Source organism: Callospermophilus lateralis, unplaced genomic scaffold (assembly GCF_048772815.1).
Source record: "Callospermophilus lateralis isolate mCalLat2 unplaced genomic scaffold, mCalLat2.hap1 Scaffold_784, whole genome shotgun sequence".
Lineage (NCBI taxonomy): Eukaryota > Metazoa > Chordata > Mammalia > Rodentia > Sciuridae > Callospermophilus > Callospermophilus lateralis.
Window position 1 is genome coordinate 499,762 of NW_027515870.1, and position 20,351 is coordinate 520,112.

The following is a 20,351-nucleotide window of genomic DNA, read 5'->3' on the forward strand; positions in this document are numbered from 1 at the left end:
TATGTATATATGTTATATATGAAAGATTACTGCTGTTTTTGTTTATGGATAAATATTTCTCTCTTTTTTTAGAACTTTAAATTATTAAAACAAAATGTATGCTATTTTCAAAAAGAATTAATTTATTCTAAATTAATTTAGAAAAATCATGTTTTCAACATGCTTATTGGCAATATATTTTTTAAATTTATGAATCATCTCGCTGTATCCTCTATTCATTTGCTACTCCTGATTAAAACTTTCTGTTGATATGTGAACAATATATGCTATCTTATGCAAATTGAAGAATACTATAACCACATACATTTTAAACAGATCCTTTTCTGTGTTGTATTCCACAAAGGTGACACTACTTGTTTTGCCATTCTTCCTCTCTGTCCTCTCATGGCATTTAGATGGTCTCTTTTCTTTTCTGGTCTATTGCAAGCAGAAAGTCAGTGTACCTAACATTGTGTATTTGCGGTACTTATTTGATTTAATATGTAAAATATCAATGAAATTAAAATTGGTATGTTAATAGGAGCTTACACTTCATATTTTTTTACATATTTCCAACTTTCTTTTAAAAATTTGAGAGCAGTTCACACCCTTCCCTAGTAGGGTAGGATACTGTATGTTTTCCCATAATCTAAGCAATCCTTGAATACTATCAAATATTTTTAGATGATCTGTTAATGTTAAAATAGTGACTTAATTAACAGTGTTTTAATTTTTAAATATATGAGTAAGTTTGGTCTTGAGATATTTTAGGTTATTTATGGAGTGTGTGTCTGTGTGTGTGTGTGCATGCGTGTGCGCGTGCGGGCGCGCATGCGCACTCATCCACATGCACACTGCCATTTAAAGTGAAATAAAGATTCTTAAACGTTTCCTTTTAATAATGAGTCCTATAGTATCTTTGGATTTATTTTTATTTTACACATAAGTGAAAAAGCAGCTTTGATTTATCTTTACACCGTGAAGAAATAGAAATAAATGTGGTTACTAAATCAACAAATAATGAAAACAATAAAGTGGAGGACCAAACATAGAAATTACTCTCTGCATTTTACACCTATAGCTTTGTTCTCTGAACTCTATGAATCTAGACTACTTGGTTCAAATGAGACATCCACATGTTGTTTAAAGTTGGAAAGGAGAACAGAATTACGTATTCTCATACACGTCTCCATAATATAATGGAGAGAACAGTTGACAACTTTGGGAAAGTTCTCAACATGTGATATTACCAGAATGAATTTTGTAATGTACAATACTCTCTACTTTCTAAAATTGTAGAGAAAAAAAGTGGAACTTCTTTTTTTTTTCTGGTATCTCTTTCCTCAGGGATTAGGACAGCCCATAGCTTCAGGCAAAATGCTGGAATTTTGTTAATGTTGTATGGGGGAAAGAAACATTTCTGGGAATTTTGAATTAAATTATATAGAACTGAAAAAGGAAGGGCAGAGGAGAATTTTAACAGGAGTATGACACATTTACATTTTCATGTTTTTGCTTATTTATTCATTTTCTTATTTAATAAAAAAGATTAATATTGATAAGTATGTTAGAAAATCTGGGTATTTAGATGACATATGCTCAATTTTTTTTCTAGTTTTTTCATTTGACTCTTGACTTTTGTGGGTTGTTTTTACTACCATGATAATTTGATTTATTAATGGGGCTTGCAGCCGCTGCATCACATTGTGAAAGGCACTGTGATGTTTAGCTTTTAGAATATCTATGACACTCTAACTTAAATTTTCCATTCCTGCATAAACATTAACAAATTTTAACTTAATAGTTATCATTATGAAAAATGTGCTTTACAAGACACCATGATAGCAATTGAGATTGTTTCCCCTTTACTTTCATTACAATCATTAAATTAATTAATTGACCAGTGCTTATCATGAGCCATGTTTTTTAACATGTTATAGCCTTTCAATGAGTGTCTGTTAACTATGCAATTATTGAAATAATGTGACCTTCCCAGATGTGGTTGTATAATGTATGGCAAACTCTGTGGTACTGGAAATTATAACTGTACCTCAGGTGTTAGCTTGGGGTTGTGAAAGAAGGAGTTATTCAAGGTATGGCAGCCATTTCACATATTGGTGTTTTTTTCCTTAAGAGACTATTTTCCAAACAAAACTTACTCCAGAAATAAGTAATTTTCCTCCCCTAACACCTGACAACTCTCCAAAACTACTTATATCACATAATTAGCATTTTCTGTAACTATTTCTGCAAGAGGAATCTTTAAGAGAATGTTCAAAGAGAGTGCATGAGGAACCTAAATTTAGGAATGTATAAAATGTGCAATAATGATAAGAATAGAAATTACAGGATATGAAGAAACACTGTCGATGACTTCTTGGCACTTCACAAATTGAACTACAGATAACCAGATGAAGCAGAGAGGAAAAAAAATAATTCTTAACTATATAATCCCAAAGTGTCAATTTAAGAATGTGCAGTATTTATACATAAAACATACATGTCTATGACACATATGATATTTCACACCTATGTTGGCTTTGACTATTTAAATTTTTGGTCATGTAAAAGTAAATATAATGTTCATATTGATATGAATATAAGGAAAACTGTATAATTAGAAGTCATATATTCCAATATTTTAATAAGTAAGCTTAGTTTGAACACTTAGAATGCATAGACATGTGCTTATATATTTTCATAGTTGTATTTAGACCATAATCTAAGAAAAAGACTTTAAAAAAAAATAATGACCCACTCTTTTTCAAATTCTGGAAGTGTTTGGATATAGTTATGTGCCTACAGTTTTTATTAAAAAGTTTTTCTCTAGGTTTGTTCACATCTCTTTTACTCAGTAAGATGGCTCTATCATATATAGAAATAAAATATTTGGGCTAATTACCACTAAAGTATGTGTAAGAAGCAAAATGTCAAATATTTTTGTTAAAATCAGGAGTTTAAAAAACATTAACACAGAATGATTGAATTATTGAAATTAGGCACAAGTGAATGAAAATTTTAAAATATCTTCCAAAGAGTATAAGAAAAATAAAATTAACTTAAAATATTCTATACAAAAAGTTAAACATTTTAAAACATAAAGAACTTTTATAAATTATATTTAAAATACTACCCTCCCAATCTAAAAACCAAAAAATGGCCAAACACAGGCAGTTCAAATAAACATTAAAAGTAAAAACAGGGGCTATGGATATAGTTCAGTTGGTAGAGAGCTTGCCTTGCTTGCACAAGACCCTGGGTTCAATCCCTAGCACCATACACACAACAAACAAAAAACTATATAATAGAAATGTTCAAATCACTGTAATCAAAAATAGGTTACTATTGGGTATGAAAGCTATTTTTTCCCTATCAAACTAACACATATTTAACAAATGAGTATGCACTTTTTTATGGCCAGGGTGCATTGAAACTGACACACTTTAAGTGTGATACATTAAAATAACCATTTCAGGACAGAATTTGCTAGTATAGCAAGCAATCTTTAAGTCCATGCATATCTACCTTGTGATTCCACTTCTTTTCTTAGACTATACCAACCCATACAGGTTATAATTTTGTCTATTATAATATATAACAAGGGAAAGAAACAATAGCCTCCATGTCCACATATGAGATTGTTTATCAACCTTCTGATATGCCATAATAAATCAAATTTTCATACATCTATTAAAATGATTTAAAAAACATTAGAAAATACTCTTTATATCTTGATAAAAGAAATTTTAAGAAACAACTTTTATTTATCAATTTGAAATAATTTTTAAAAATTTGCCTTAAAATCATGAACAAAAAATCTATTAAAACATAAAACTTGCCAGGCATGGTGAAGCATGCCTGTAATCCCAGGACTCTAGAGGCTGAGACAGGAGGATTTCCAGTTCAAAGCCAGCCTCAACAATGGTGAGGCGCTAAGCAACTCATCAAGACCCTGTCTCTAATAAAACACAAAATAGGAATGGGGATGTAGCTCAGTGATGAAGTGCTTTTGAGTTCAATCCTTGGTACCCCCCTAACAGTAATTTGAAACTCATTGACCAACCTCTTCTGCCTACCTGCCAATAGTAGTACTCACTGTTGTTCTGTGCTTTTGTGAAGGCAACTTCTGTATTTTCTGTAGATGTGTGTGGTCACGTGGTAGTTTTCTTTCTGTGTCTGCCTTATTTTATTTAATAAGATGTCATTCAGGTTCATCCATGTTGTTGAAAATGACAGAGTTTCATTTTTTGTGGCTCACTTATATTCCATTGTAGTGTGTGTGTGTGTGTGTGTGTGTGTGTGTGTGTGTGTATGTGTGTGTGTGTGAGAGAGAGAGAGATAACATCACATATATCATATTTATTTATCCATTTACTTTTTAATAGATACTTAGGAGAATTCTTTAACTTGTTTTTGTAAACAGTGCTGCTATAAACATGAGGTTGCCAATATCTCTTCAACATATTGATTTCATTTTCTTTGGAGATATGCCCAGTGATAGTGCTTGCTGTATCATATGGTAGCTTGATGGTTAATTTTTTGAGGAACATATATATTAGTTTCCATATATGTTATACTTCTTTACATCCCTACCAACATTATGTTAGATTTCACTTTTATCAACATTTATCTTGTTTTTATATTAATAACCATTGTAACTAGAAGGAGATGATATGTCATTGTGGTTTTTATTTTGTATTTGCCTAATGATTACTGATGTTGAGCATTTTTTGGCGTTTATATTTTTATTTTCTTTTTACAAATATCATTTAGATCTTTATTAACATTATTTATTATGTTGCTATTGAATAGTTTGTGTTGCTTATATATTCTGGATATTATTAACCCCTTATCAGATTACAATTGGCAGATGTTATCTCCTCTAGGTTGTCTCTTCACTCTGCTGATTATTTCCTTTTCTGTGCAGAAGATTTGTTATAATCCTGTTTGTCTACTTTTGCTTTTGTTGTTTGTGCATTGGAGGCCTTATCAAAAAACTCCTTGCCCAGACCAATGTCATGGAGACTTTCCCTTGTTCTCCTTACTGATTTTATCGTTTCAGGAATTACATTTAAGTCTTTAATCCATTTTAAGTTGATGTGTGAATATGGTGAGAGATAAAGGTTTTGTTTCATTCTTTCTTCTGCATATGGGAGATCAAATTCTCCAAGCATATTTATTTTTAAAGAGTTCTTTTCCCCGTGTGTGTCCTGGGTGTCTTTATTAAAAATCTGTTGGGTATAGATGTGTGGGTTCATTTCTGGGCTCTTTTGGTCCATTGGTCTGTGTGCCAGTTTTATGTATGTGCCAATACAATGCTGGGGTTTTTTGACAGTTAAAAAGTATATATATTTATGCACAATATGATGTTTTGGAAAGTATACATTATGGAATGAATAAATTAACCTAATTAACAAATGCATCACCTCATATATTTACCATTTTACAGTAAGAGTACTTAAACCTCTTAATGATTATGATTTACTTCACATTTTATACATTCTTGTTTTCTAGTTTTCAAAAATGAGCATGTTATTTTTAATATTTGAGAAATGCAACACACTATTACAAAAATATGAATAAAAATATGGAAATTTATACACATGGAAAGCAGTAAACTATGACAAATAGCTCCTCATTTATTTTATTTTTCTATCATATACATATTATGTATAATCATATGTTTTTTATTGATACCTTGTACTAAAGTAAAAATGCTCATTAAATGCAATTGCTTTTTATGGGTTTCAGAATTGTTTTCCAGATCATTTTGTCAGTTGTGCCTAATTTTTACCCTGTTTTTTTCAGTCATATTATATCTTTCCATGTAGACTGTCCTTTTACAGCTTTTATTTAGAAAATGGATGTGCAATTTTAGGAAAATTAATTTATTGCCTTTCACATTGGCATAACATTCTGTTACTCATGTTATGATTTTGTTTAGGATCTGCTGGACATTCGTAATAGGTGATCATGCATGCAATACCTATAATACTACCTGTGAAATCTACTCTCATGTCTGGCCTGTGGCACAATCAGTTCAGCAGGCTTGTTTTTTTCTTTTATAAGCCAAAACTGTGACTGTCACCATTTAATATATTCAGTATTGACCAAATTATTTTCCTTATGATTAAGAATGCATTTCAGTATTAAAGTTCATACACTCCTGTAACTGTATTTTGAGAACCGTCTGATAAAATTTAACACACTTCAGAATTTCTCATAGATTTTTCTTCTTATGCTACAAATACTTGAATTAGAAAATGCTTGGCTTAATGATAAATAGTAAAATATCTTTCAATTTCTAAGTTTGTTTATTCCAGTTTCATATCCTTTCTTCAATTCAGATGGAAGAGCACAATATTTAACCTCATCTAGTTAGTTTAATAATTGTTAAATAATTAGTTTAACTTATGTTAGTTTAATAATTGTTAAAAAAAGCTTTAACAATTATCTTGTGTTCAAGTTATTTCAATAATTTTTGTTGTTGTTGTTGTTAAGGTAGATGCTTCCTTAAATCCACTCTTCCTATCACTACCGTGAAGTTTTTGGAAACATAATTCTACTTTTATTTCTCTCTCTCCCTGGATTTCAGGGACATCTTGTTGAGTATTTTACAAAACCATTCTCAAGTGTCACAATACTCTCACGATTGACTCCAGTATTTCCTTTTTTTCCAAGAATGGAGACTGTTTGGTTTTAATAATTGAAGATCATTAACTAATTGTAAGTTTTGACCCATTTTGGTAGTTGCTTCTCAGACAGTTCTTCATGTGCTTATAACATTGCTATTTGTTTACACCAATTCTATAAAACTTCTGATATATGGCATACCAATGATTTCTAATTCACTGTTTACCTTTCTACTGCTACCTACCATTTTCTATAGCGTCTTTGTCAGTCTATATTTATGTTCATGATTCCCATGTCTTCTCTCTTTCAAATCTTTTTCCTTCTTCCTGATCTATGCTACAAATTAATGTTTACCATCATTTAAATTCATTCTTTAAATATAAATTCCGAGCTTTACACTTTTAGAAATTAACATAGCACATATTTACACAAATTTTTAAATATATAAACACAAAGATAACTACATATTTATAATTTGTAATAGTTTAATAATAAAAATTCTAAATATCTGTCAATAGAAAAGTGGGGTAGATAAGATTATTCTGTATATACAAATCTTTTTAGTCATTAAAAAGAATAAAATAAATCTGAGGTTGAACACTGTCCATGATGTTTAAGCAAAACTAAAAATAAAACAAAAATACAAGTAACATAACAAACATTAATAATATTAATGTATATTTGCTTCAAAAAGAAATTGCATGTATATGTGCCATATTTGTGAGCAGGTATAAAATCTATAAAAATCCTTGGGAGAGTCAGGTTAGATTGTTAAAATGCTTCCTTAAAGGTTTGGATAGGAATGATGTTCTTCATTTCTCAAAGGAGTGTATGTGTGTGTGTGTGTGTGTGTGTGTGTGTGTGTGTGTTTGTGTGTTTGTGCATGCACACACACACACACACAAACAGAGAGAGAGAGAGAGAGAGAGAGAGAGAGAGAGAGAGGAAGGAAGGAAGAAAGGAACAGGAAAGACCTTATAATAGTGAAAACAAATCTTTAATTGCCGTGAAGGCAAATTTATCCTCCCTTTCATCCATTGACATTGAGAAATTTCACAGAAACAAAATCTCATTTATTTACAAAGTACAAACCACCAGTTTCTAAACTTGGGTCATTCACAACAAAAATATCAGATGAAGCCAAATACCTTGACTTTGCCCAGGCTACTATATAGTACTTGTGCAATACAAATGCACGCACCTACTAAGTTGCAGTAACACAGATTCTTCTAACGATGTTTCACTATACACTAGAAATGCTCTTCCATAAAGAATTCTCTGCCTTTGGTACACTCCTCATCCAATCAAAAATCCTTTCCACCTGATTACAGTTAGTTCCAATAATATGATTTATTCTTCTTTATTCTTGTTTTGCATATTTTGAGGGTGTTATTTTCACACTTAACTAGTCTTCCAAGTGCCTTTTTTTTAAATAGAGATTGAACTCAGGGATGCTTATCCACTGAGCCATATCCCCAGTCCCCCCCCTTTTTAAATTTTATTTAGAGAAGAGTCTCACTGAATTGCTTAGGTCCTTGCAAAGTTCCTGAGGCTGCCTTGTAATCCTCCTGCCTCAGCCTCCTGAGCCACTGGAATTACAGGCATGCACTGGCTTGTTGTCTTCTTCTTTTAATTGTAAATTATTTCAGTTTATCTTAAGATCTGGTTTCTTAATGTGTAGATGAAATTACTGTATTTACTTACAATATTATCATTTACTTTGAAATCTTCTTTCAGTAGTTCATAAGTTCTAGGGCATGGGCCTTGTTCAATAGATACTAATAGCACTATAGTGTCTGATGCTGTTTTGTGTACTCAATGGTAGCAGCAATATCTAAATTTGACAATAATATAATAAATGTAGATTTTTTTTGTACTAGGGATTGAACCCAGGGGCACTTAAACGCTGAGCCACATCCCCAACCCTTTTTTAAAAGTATTTTATTTATTCTCACTGTATTGCTTAGGGCCTCACTAAGTTGCTGGGAGGCTGGCTTTGAACCCACAATCAATCTTCCTGCCTCAGCCTCCAGAGACACTGGAATTAGAGGTGTGTGCTACCACAACCAGCTAGAAATATTTTTTTTATCACACTTTAGTTCTTCAAACCTTTATTTATCTAAACATTACAGAAACTACTTAAGATTCTTAATATTAACATAAGAAAAGTCTTTGAATCCTTAGCAACATATTTCTTTTATGGTTTTACTAATTATATAGAAAAACTTTCAGCACTTTGAAGTTCTATGATTACTTCCAGCTTACCATGAGAACGTTTTAAGATCAGAGAATGCATGGTTGCTTCAAAATATTGTACTTTGAAATAACTTCCAATAACAACTTATAAATTGCTCCTATACTTGACTTACTCTCCATCTAGTAAATCAAAATTTTATAAAGAAGTGTTTCTTCCACCAGAAGGCAGTTTACACAGGTTATATGTGCAGCTGTAATATGAAAGCTTAATGCTATCTTTAAACATCATTGGGTTAACTCAGCCTTAGGAAATATATGTCCTTTTCTTGCCAACTTTACCTTTTATTTTCAGAGAATCATGGTTTGAGTGATGGGGTTGAAGAACTTTGACAAACTGAGTCATAAAATTTGTATCAAACTTGAAGTAATGGTGCTATAAACAAAGTGACAGGGCACGTGGCCCATATGCTTATGCACAGTGATTTGCTGATGAAAAGGCGAGTATGACCTTAAGCAAGTCACTTGGGATACTGAAGACAATCCAGTGCTCTGTGGCATACACTGTCTGTGAGTTAGATCTCACATAAGTTTGTTTATAGCCTTGCCTCATGTATTTCACAGGCTTTTCCCTTCCTTTCAAGACTTATGAATTTTATCCAATGTATTTATTATAAATACTCAGATAAACTAGATTAATACAATTGAATTTTTTTTTAATTTCCACTAATTTCTTTTAGGCCTCAGAAACAAAATTTAGCCTTGGTTGTATTTTTTACTTCTTAAAACCCTTTTTGTCTCTTTTGAGGTTGCCAGCCTGAGAATGTTTTTCTGATCACAATGCAATAAATTGAGAAGTGTTTTCTTTAAAATTGGTGAGGTAAAATTGAACATTCTCACTTGGGAACTGTTTATATGCCATTATAAATTAATTTATATTAATTTTCTCCAGAAATGATTGGATGAATTGCAAAACCATTATGTGATAGTTTTGGTAAAATCTTGTGCTACAATATTGTCTTCATGCTAAAATTTAAAACTTTTGAGTATAACAAAAGAATCCTCTACTTCAGTATTTACATTCAGTTATAGTTTAGATATGTGCTGAGCCAGCATGTCTCACATTATAGTTTACTTGCGTAGACCTTAATAAAAAATAATTTTGAAACTCATTGATTTTCTAAAATAGAGAATTTTAAAGTAACACATATTAAATACCTTTATGTGGCATATCTAGTTTTTAATGCTGTTTTACAACATTTATTTTACTACTTTTCGTTGATACACTTAGAAGACATACTATTAAATTAGATACAATATAGAAGATATAAATATATTCACACATACACATGCATCCATGTTTACAGACATGTTGACAGTTATTTTCTAACTTTCATTTGGTTACATTTTAGTGTTTAACATTTTGAACATTCTAAATGTTTAAATGTATTCTTAAATAATAATCCTTGAATAAATGTATACTATTGAGAAAAAGCTTAATATTTTGTCATGAAGAGTGTTTTATTAATTTTAGAATAAATTTTAAGGAAGCATATATTTAAATATCTAAAGAATTTACTAGTCTATAATTTTAATAATATTATGATAAGTCTTTAAGAATTCTTCCACTCACTGAATTGCATATCATTTAAATAACTTTGAGTAATTAAATAGTAGGCAACTATTAGTGGAAGAATAGAATTCATTTCTTTTGGAATACTTGAAAATCATGTTTAATATAGTTAGGTTTGGTTTTCCTATTATAGGCATGCCAAAAAGCAGCCTTGTCTTCTGTCTAGGCACTGCCCCTGCCAGACAGAAGTTAAGCTAGGATGCCTAGACTGTGGGAAGAAAGAAAAACCGGAGTTGACAGAAAAGCAAGGATTATTTTGGACCTGGGAACTAAGGAGCATTGTGTGGCAGGTTCTGTGTGGAGTCTCCTCTGTTCTATTATACTTCCACAGGTACTAGAAAAGCCTTTGATGGGTGGGAGTGGACTTCTGGAGGGGGTGGATATCTGAAGACTAAACTTCAAGTTTGGTAGCTTAGGAATAACAGCAAAGCTCCAGTTGCTTAGCACAAGAGAGTTAACATGTTCATCAGAGTTGAATAATGAGAATCTCTATTGGACTGAGAGCTGTTTTTTCCCCCAAGATTTCTGGACTGTAAAAAGCCAGAGCTAATTTTTAACTTTGAGGAGCCAATGAACCAGACAGATGGGTATTCAAAACCATCTTTCATTGATTTATACAACTGAAAATGAAAATGTGTAAGTTGTTTTTCGTCTGAGCAATGTAGAACAAATGTTTTCCATGTAAGGGTCTGTATATTGAAGTAGAGTGTGCTGCTTCCTCAGTGAGAGCATCTTTGAAAACCGTAGCCTTGAGTAACCACTTTCCTCATTCCTCAGACCAGAGGGCTTTAGCTGGCAAGGTATTAGAGGTGCTCTGCTAATGAGTCTTCCTATGTTCAATGGAATCGTTATCTACATAGCTTTCATTTATTGAGTGCTACATGAATCCAAAGTAATTTTAAAATATCTGTGCTCTCATTTCCCATTAAAATATTTTTCAGTTGGGGAAAAATGTTCAGAGATGTTTCATACTTGCGAAGGTCACAAAATTAGTATGTGGATATCCCAGAATTTAAATTAAAGTTTCATGTGACTCAAATTTGTACTGGAATTCAGTCACTATATTTTTATGGGTAATTAAAATCTTATCAGTTCTTTTCTTTCTTTCTTTTTTTTTTTTTTTTGACAAAGACTGAACAATGATTATCCATGTACTATTACTATTAGTGTTACTATCCCTTCCTGGGACTCATTCCCTGTTTCTAGGTACCTGGAGCTGTTCTGTCCCTCGGTGCTGTCAGGTCTCTGGAGAAGCATGCCTGAATTCCAGCTATATGGTTAGCATGTAGTTCACATCTTATTTCCTCTCTTAGTCTTGTTTATCATGTTTCCTCATCTGACGACACATATATCCTACTATCTATTCCCTGTTTGGTGTTTCTGTTCCCTCTGCCTATGCTTCACTTCCTTCCTTCTGCTCTTCTGGATTATTCCCCACTTTGATCCTAAAGCCTGCCTGGAAAGGAACTGTCTTTTCCCCATTTCTTTGTGTTTTGATTGACAGTCCCCACCATTTCTTCCCAGTCTCTGTATGCCAGGATTCTCACAAATGCTATACCAGTGACTCACCTGATTTAATGCCCAACATTTCACATGAAAAAAAAGTCCTAGCTGAAAGCAGCATCTAAGTGTGACACTCTAGACATTATGGAAATTTAAAACATGGATTATACTGGTGGTTTAACACATCATCGTCCACAAGATTAGCACAAGAGAGTTAACATTCAGTATGTTTTCTAATCTGTAAGGCACTCTATAGATACTGGCTTTGAAACTGAAGCAAAGTCCTTATCACCTCCTTTTATGGCAGTTTTATTTGCCAGCTCTTGAAAAGGAAAGGGCAAAGAAAACCAGGATGGGGACTAGTGTGGTAAAGTGGTCCCTCCGGAAATTTTGCTATTAGGTGTTTAACAATGAGTAGAGAAGTTTTTGTACTCTAATGATCTGTGAGTTTATACCAGTGAGAACTGACTCAATGTAAGGCTTAATACTTACATGTCTGAAAAACATACAACTAAGAAATTATTATGAAAAAAAATAGCTAAGAAACAAACTTTTTAATAAGATGTTGAATATCCTGTGATCTTGTCACAGTTCAATTTTAGAACTATTGATATTTTTAAATTAAAATGTATTTCAGTTAACAATCTAAGGTTTGGTTTTTCTCTAATCTTTTTGTCCCATGATGGAATGTCAACAATCTGAAATTCACACAAAATAGCTTTCTTTTGGTGTTTCCCCCACCCCACTCCACCCCAAAATGTGGAGAATTCCAGAATCTCAAAAGTCTGTCATTTTTCAACCAAATTGAAATCAAACCATCTATGTGAGTCTCATTCTGTGTCTGTGTATTAGTAGCTCCAAACTCTGGGATAACATACATTGTAATGAACTCTGAGGTTGCTATTTTCATGGTTCCAGCTAAGGCCAGCTTCCATCCTAACTCTAGAAGTGGAAAAGTGACTTCTCCAGAGCATTCAGTGAACCCATCAAACTGTAGACAGAGGGTTGAAGGACTCATAAATTTTATAACCAGCCTAGCTTCAAAAACTGATGGAAAACTGATGTGATACTGGTTTAAGTGAAAACACATGGAGTTTATTTTCACCATTTCCTGAGTAAGGGACAGAGCAATATAAATTATATTGAATTTAAGCTGTATATTTTATTGATAAGTAGTATACTGCAATTAATAGTCTAAATATTACTTATTTTACTGCAATTCTATTTAATTTTATAATTGCTGCTCATACCATACCTTTCATGGAGACGTATCAAGGCCCCCCTCTTTTTTTCTTTTTTTGATAAAATGATTATATTCCCTTCATTCTAGAAAACAGACTAAGGACCTTACCTTAATTTAGTTGAGACAAGCCATTTGCTACTTCATTTTTCAGAATCTAATAAGCTTCTTCTTTTTTTTTTTTAAATCTTTTTTGGTTATATTTTGGATAAGGATATTTTGTAGCTAATGCTGTAAAACCTTTGAAATTAGAAAAAAATAGAAATATTGCAGTTTCTTTGTGTGTGAATTATGGCTTCATATGTTTCATGCATTTACTTGTAGAACACACTATAAATTCACATCTTTTTTCTCCTGAAGGGCATTCCAGTATAAAGAAAAGGGCGGTTAGACATTCTGACTTTTTTCTACTCTCAATTTATAATGTGTGGCAATATATTCAGCTCAGTAAGTGTGTAAATTACATCACATGTAAGATTCAGAAATTCAAGAAATGGAAAGGATAGGCAATCTACAGTAACTAAAAAGCAAATTCTAATTTATTGGCTCATATGACCGGAGTTTAATTTGTTTACATTTCACAAGGGAAACACCTATTTACCATGTTTGCCTTGATATAGTACATATGAAACTGAATTATTGTGTTTCAGCTTGGGTAATGGAATCATTACCTCAATTTTAAACATTCTGTGCCTGAAATTGGGATTCATAATGGGCTCATTGGCTAAACAAATTTACCACAAATAAAAACAATTTCTAGAACTTAGGGACTCTAGATTTGCTTCTTAAATTGCTTTTGTAGATAATGTGGAGAATAAAACTAAGAGAAATTATAAAAAATCATACTTTCAAGATCAAGGAAAATATAAATATGTATGTTGAATAGAATAAAAGAGATGTTTTAATATCTGGCTGGAACCAATAATAATTACAGTAATTTTTAACACAATGTATTTAACATGTACTGTCATTTGCCACAAACTTCAAGTGTATTGTTAAATTTTATCTCACAAAAGCCTTGTGATTAAGACATCACTCTTTTTTCCCATTTTACTGGAAAAGCTGGGACAAACCAATACTGTCCCAAGACTGGGCTATATGATTTCCTATCCTGAGCAATTTTCAGACAATAAAGTGATTTGCAGCAGAGATTTTTCATTGATGTTCCCTACAATATATTCCATACTCTCAGAAGTCTTTACCATTTTGCACTATATGCATTAACTCCAATAAAAATCCATCAATACTAATTGAAATCAATATTTAGACATATTCTTCTATGGTTCCAAAAATCACTAACCTTAAAAGCAAAACCTATAGAATTATGTGTATACTGTCACTGTTTTTTAGGAAGGGTCCTATCAAAACCCAAAGAATTTGAGATAATCAAACTACACAGAAAACTATTTGTATTTTGTTGTACAGGAAGTTCATAGAATTCAGAGCATAATTTCTGTTCCCAAGAAAAAGAGTTGAATGAAGGGTCATCATTTAACAGCTTGTGACACTGGGAAATATACCCAGTCTGTCTAAGGTTCAGTTTTCCATTCTGTAAAAGTAGGCTAAATCTGGGTTAAAGGATTATTATGGAGATTAGAGTATGCTTAGCTAGTACCTACTATATACTTATTGAAATGTTACCTATTTATTATTCTACAGGCTACATATTTTTGTTTTTGTCAAGATGACTCTCAATGTGGTTATGTTTCACTGTACCTTGTAAGTTAAAAGAAATTAAAATTTAAAAGTGAACCATAAAAAAGAGAAATACCCTATCTTCAGAACCATATCTTCTGAGTTAATGGGGTCATATGTGGCCTGAACATCTAAGTCTTGTCTGAGACTGGGAGAAGACCCACTTGATTGTGATGGGTTCAGAATCACTGATCAGAAATTTGGTGCTCTGAAATATTCTAAATTAAAATGGTGGGTTTTTTTTCTTTCTAATTTTAATATATTTTTGGTTAACAAGTTTTAACTTTTAATTTTACATTGTCACCACCACAAGAACTAAAAATACAATAAATAGAACCTTTTCTCTGTAAAAAAACAAAACTTTGATTTTACAGATCTTTACCATCATTTTCCTTCAGTGAATTTAACAATGTGTGTATCAATCAGATCTTATTCTGTGCTGGTCATTGTGCCCAGCAGTAGAGATATCAGAGAGAATAGTGGAGTGGGAATAAGGATAGGAGTATTACAGGCAAAATATTAATAATCAAATGGATGTCACAATTTCACCTCTGTAAATGTATGGACAGCACTCCTTAATTTCCAAATGCATGGAAAAGCTGTAACTGTACATTTGCAGGACAAAGATTAGGCCTGAGCAAAAATGAGGTATCTGAATCTTTCATTAAATATAGATTTTTAAACTTATTTTCTTTTTTTTCACTAAATCTCAGAGACAAAAGAATATCTGCAAAGTTGGTGAGTCGATATACTTAGTATTCCTATTATTATTATTATTATTATTATTATTATTATTATTACTATTATTATTATTATTATTTTATTTTGGTTATCATCATCATCATCATCAACTAATTGATTACTAACATGCTCAGGACATATTAAAAGCTGGTTAGTAATGTTGTGAGTACTCTGTACAGTACAGAGTGTTTCTCTTTGATGGAAGAAGTCATTGAAATATTTAGCAGTTCTACTAAGATCAATCTAAGTATATCAGGATAACAAGAGCCACCGTTGGTCTTATCGAGTCAGACACACAGGTCTTTTTTCTGTTTCACAACTTAATTTCTCTATTGTTAAAATTGCACAATATCCAAACATGAACAAAATTTCAAATATATCCATGGCTTAACCAACAGAGATACAAAGCTACTGTCCTGCACAGAATTCATAGAATACATAGACCAAGGCCTCTGCCATCTCACAGTTCTAGCCTCCTAGAGGTCTCAGCCTCCCTCCTACAGTGGGGGATAAAGTAAGAGAACATGGAGAAGGCCCAGTGTAAATGGCATGATCACCTTTATTTATTGGCAAGAACTCACCAATAGACATATCTGGATGATGATAGGAACTGATAAATAGAATTCTTGGTTACACAACTGCATCCCAGATATGACTCTACATTTGAAAAAGAATACAAACTTTTGGTAAACTATATAACGTTAAGTAAACTATATAACTGTCAATAATGAATTTCCTTAATTCTGGTCTCTGATTGAAAAATATATATACCTAAAAGATGGAGAGTGAAAATTTACTGAAATAATGTACATAAGGTATTTTAGGGACTCATATAATATGAATTTTGGGGTTATGTTTTATGATCTCTCTATGGTAATCTGTTTTCTCTGACCATATATATAAGATCATTTTTAGGGTGGTGTAATATTACCATTCCATTTATCCCATATGGCTAAATCTTATAACTTATAAAATTACAAATGTAGTTTTATGCATTAATTTTGTGAGCATTTTTTCCTACAGGAGTGGTAATACTAAATATTTCCTTTTCATGTCTTGGGGTTGTCAGAGGAAAAACAGCTTCTTTTTTCAGATTGGTAAGTGGTTCTTATCAGCCATTAATTGTGCAGCTTTAGATACAGCACAGCAAAGGGGGTCCCTCTGAGCTTGCCTGAGTCATGGCCAAATCACCCTTAATGACACAGACTCTTGCAACATTAGAAAACATACGCTGGTCACAGTATAAGGAATCTGCTCTGAGCATCAAACTGACTTGGCCTCTCAACAGAGTTTCTTTTGTTCTGTGTTCTACAATGTATGTTTACTGTCTATACATGTTGATTATTATATTGCATTCAGTTTCATGTTTGTAAATTACATAGCAATTTTTGTTTTCATTTAAAAATTCTGAAATATGAGAGAAAATTATCATATTATATAGTTTCTGCTATTAGAACCCTGGCAATAAATATTTTCAAAACATTAAAAAAATACTGACTTGAATGGAATTAAATATTCTGATCATGATTTCAAAAGTAAACAGTAACTTTTAATTACTTTCCATTCTCATTATAGTTGCTGTCATAACAACTATTTTCTCATTTTTTAAATGGAAGAACAAGCAAGCAACAATTTAATGTCAATTGTCATTGTCTCTTAAAAATTGTGTTCTCACATTAGTTTAACTTCAAATCAAAGTTTATTAATATTAGTGCTCAGCAGCTATTTATCTTGAGTTACTAACATTTTCTCAGTTATTAAAATCTGGTTATTTCTTCGAGGTTTTGATGATTGAAATATAAACAAGAAATAGAAGAAAATGTCAAGTGTAGCTCATTCTGATTAGTATCATAATTGTAAAGTTCTTATTGTCTTGCTACACAAACTATTATTTTAGCTTTCACATTTTAAAAGACTTTTAACATTATCATGGGGATACTTTGCAGAAACACAGTGTTTGAAGGGGCAGGAGAAGAAAAGAGAAAAATGCTGAAATTTTAAAAATACATTGTTGCAGTTCAAGGGCTGATCAAAAAACCAGATGGATGGATCCCCACCTGTGGTCTCAGTTCCAGTTGAACCTGAAGAGGGGCTTGAAAAATTGCATTTATAGCAAATTCCTAAATGAGATCAATGCTGCTGTTCCAGGAACTATACTATTGAATCTCTGTGTTCTTGGTCTTTTCTCCCATTATAATGCTCAGAGCAAGAGTGTAAAGGCTCCTGATGATGCATCTTGAACTATGAACTTGAGAGACCCATCCCAGGGATAGTGGCAAAAATATGAAGCTCATTATAAAGCAAATGAAACTTTATGAACTAGAAAGAACAGATTTTAGTAATGCTGTTATTTCTAATTTTGGTCTTAATAAATTTATATGTATCCAAATATTTAAGGAAAATGTATTTGTAAAATGTGTGTGTGAATTTAAACTAAGGAGATTATATATATACAATATAAAATGTGTGTGTGTATATATATACACACACACACACACACACACATACATATATATATACACACACATATACATACATACATATATATACACACACACACACATATATATTTATGTGTGTGTATATATATGTATATATATAAACTTTTTCTCTTTTTTATCCTAGATATTTGTTACAGTAATAAAAAGCTGAGTAACACAACTATACAAATAAAAATCTTTATCATTTGTTAACATTGACATATAATAAGTAACTCAAATTTAACTGCTCTTATCTCCTAATGTTTTTCTTCATTGTAGTTCCCTTAGAATATATACAATCATAGTCATTGAAATAAACAATAAAATTCCCATAGAAATATACACACACACACTTATATATCCTAGACATCCTATACTTGAACACTAGGCTTTTCATAGCAAGGCTATATTTAGAGTAGTTTAGTAGCGTATTGTTGTGTACACGTATATCCATGAGTACTTCATAGCAGTACAAAAATATGTTCAAGTAATGATTAATAATGAGATTTACTTACTTCATAAGTATTGAGAGTGCTTGGCCTTTGACCTCATGCCTGTGATTTTTCTAAAGCACCAAATATAACTCAAAAGGAGAATATAATCTGTCATGAGTTATGTTGACATGGGCATTTAAATTCTTAGTGAGACACACAAGAATAAAGTCAGTATATTCAGTTGTTTTTTTACTTAAAGCTAAGATAATTGGTAAACTCTGACCTCTTGCATGATGCTCACTTTTTTTTAAGGGTAGAATAATCAGACCATTTAGAAGTGGCTTAAAAAAATCAAATGTTAATTTTAATTGAAAACAATTTTGGTAATTAATATCAGGGACACAGGATTTTTTTGAATTTTTGTGTTCAAATTAAGACTTATTGGGGACATGCCCTTGAAGATGAAAATGGGAATCCAACCCCTTACCCTTCTTCCCTTTTGTACCCTGCCATGCGGCAAATGGGGTCCTTCATCTCAAAGTCATGCCCTGATATCCTATGTTGCCACAGTCCCAAATAGGTTACAGTTGGTCATGGACTGAAAGTTCCAAAATTGGCCAAAAGAAACTTCTTCTCTTTTTATCTCAGATATTTGTTACAGTAATGGAAAGCTGAGTAACAGAAGCATACAAGTCAAAATCTTTATCATCTGTTAACAAATTTTATAAGTAACTCAAAGTTTACTGCTCATATCTTCTAATATTTTTCTTCATTGTAGTTCCCTTAGAATATATACAATCATAGTCATTTAAATAAACATTCAAATTCTCATAGGAAAAAAAATCCAGTTTTGGGATGTTTTCTTAACACTTCTCAATAAAGCAGTAATATTTTTATGTTATGAAAAGATAGAGAAAATAAAGTATAGGAAACTAGAACAATGTTTAAAATATAAGTATCAGGTGCTTAAAATTATGTATGTATTACATTAAAGAGAATTAAATAGTTTTTAAAAATAACATACAATAAATCATTAATAAAAGACAAAGATACATAAAAGAAAACAAGGTAATGAGTAATTTAAATGACCATCAACATCGAAATCCTTGCTGTATTTTGCTTCTTGATAGTCAAAGCAGGAAGACATAGCCAGTTACATAATTAATGTTACTTTTTGGGGGTGAAAAATAAACACTAATTTTAAAAAATGGTTTTAAATTAAAAGCATTGAATTTAAAAAGTTGAAAAAAGTATCATAGATGTTCGATTGTTAGTTGTAACTCAAACACTATCTCAATGAAAGTAAAATAATATTGCTTCCTTTTTAATACTAAAAACTTCATATGACACTTTTAATATATAGTTATTTGATGATAATTTACATCTTCACTGCAGGATTGGATGATCACAAGCACCAAAGCATAGTGACTATTTTGTGTCACATGTCATATCAAGTCTATCCATGATAGGTAAAATAAATGTTTTTTAGTAATAATTTAACAAAATTTAATGCAAAGAATTTTTTCTGGTATTTTGATCAGCAGATAAATCAGAATATATGCAGTTAACATATCCAAAAAGAAAATTTAAAGCAGTGAGTGTTTATTAAATCAACATCTATGCATGTGAATAATGATGTGGGTATAAGTTATACCATTACCAGTGTCACCTCTCTGTTACTTTTAAATTAAAATTTTGCAAAAACAATATGAAATGAATAAAAAATGTAGGAATTTGAGTCTAGAAACCTAATTCCACGAGATGAAGAGACAGTAGTGACAGTTACAGAGTTTCTACAGTGTACTAAGAATTCTTCTGAG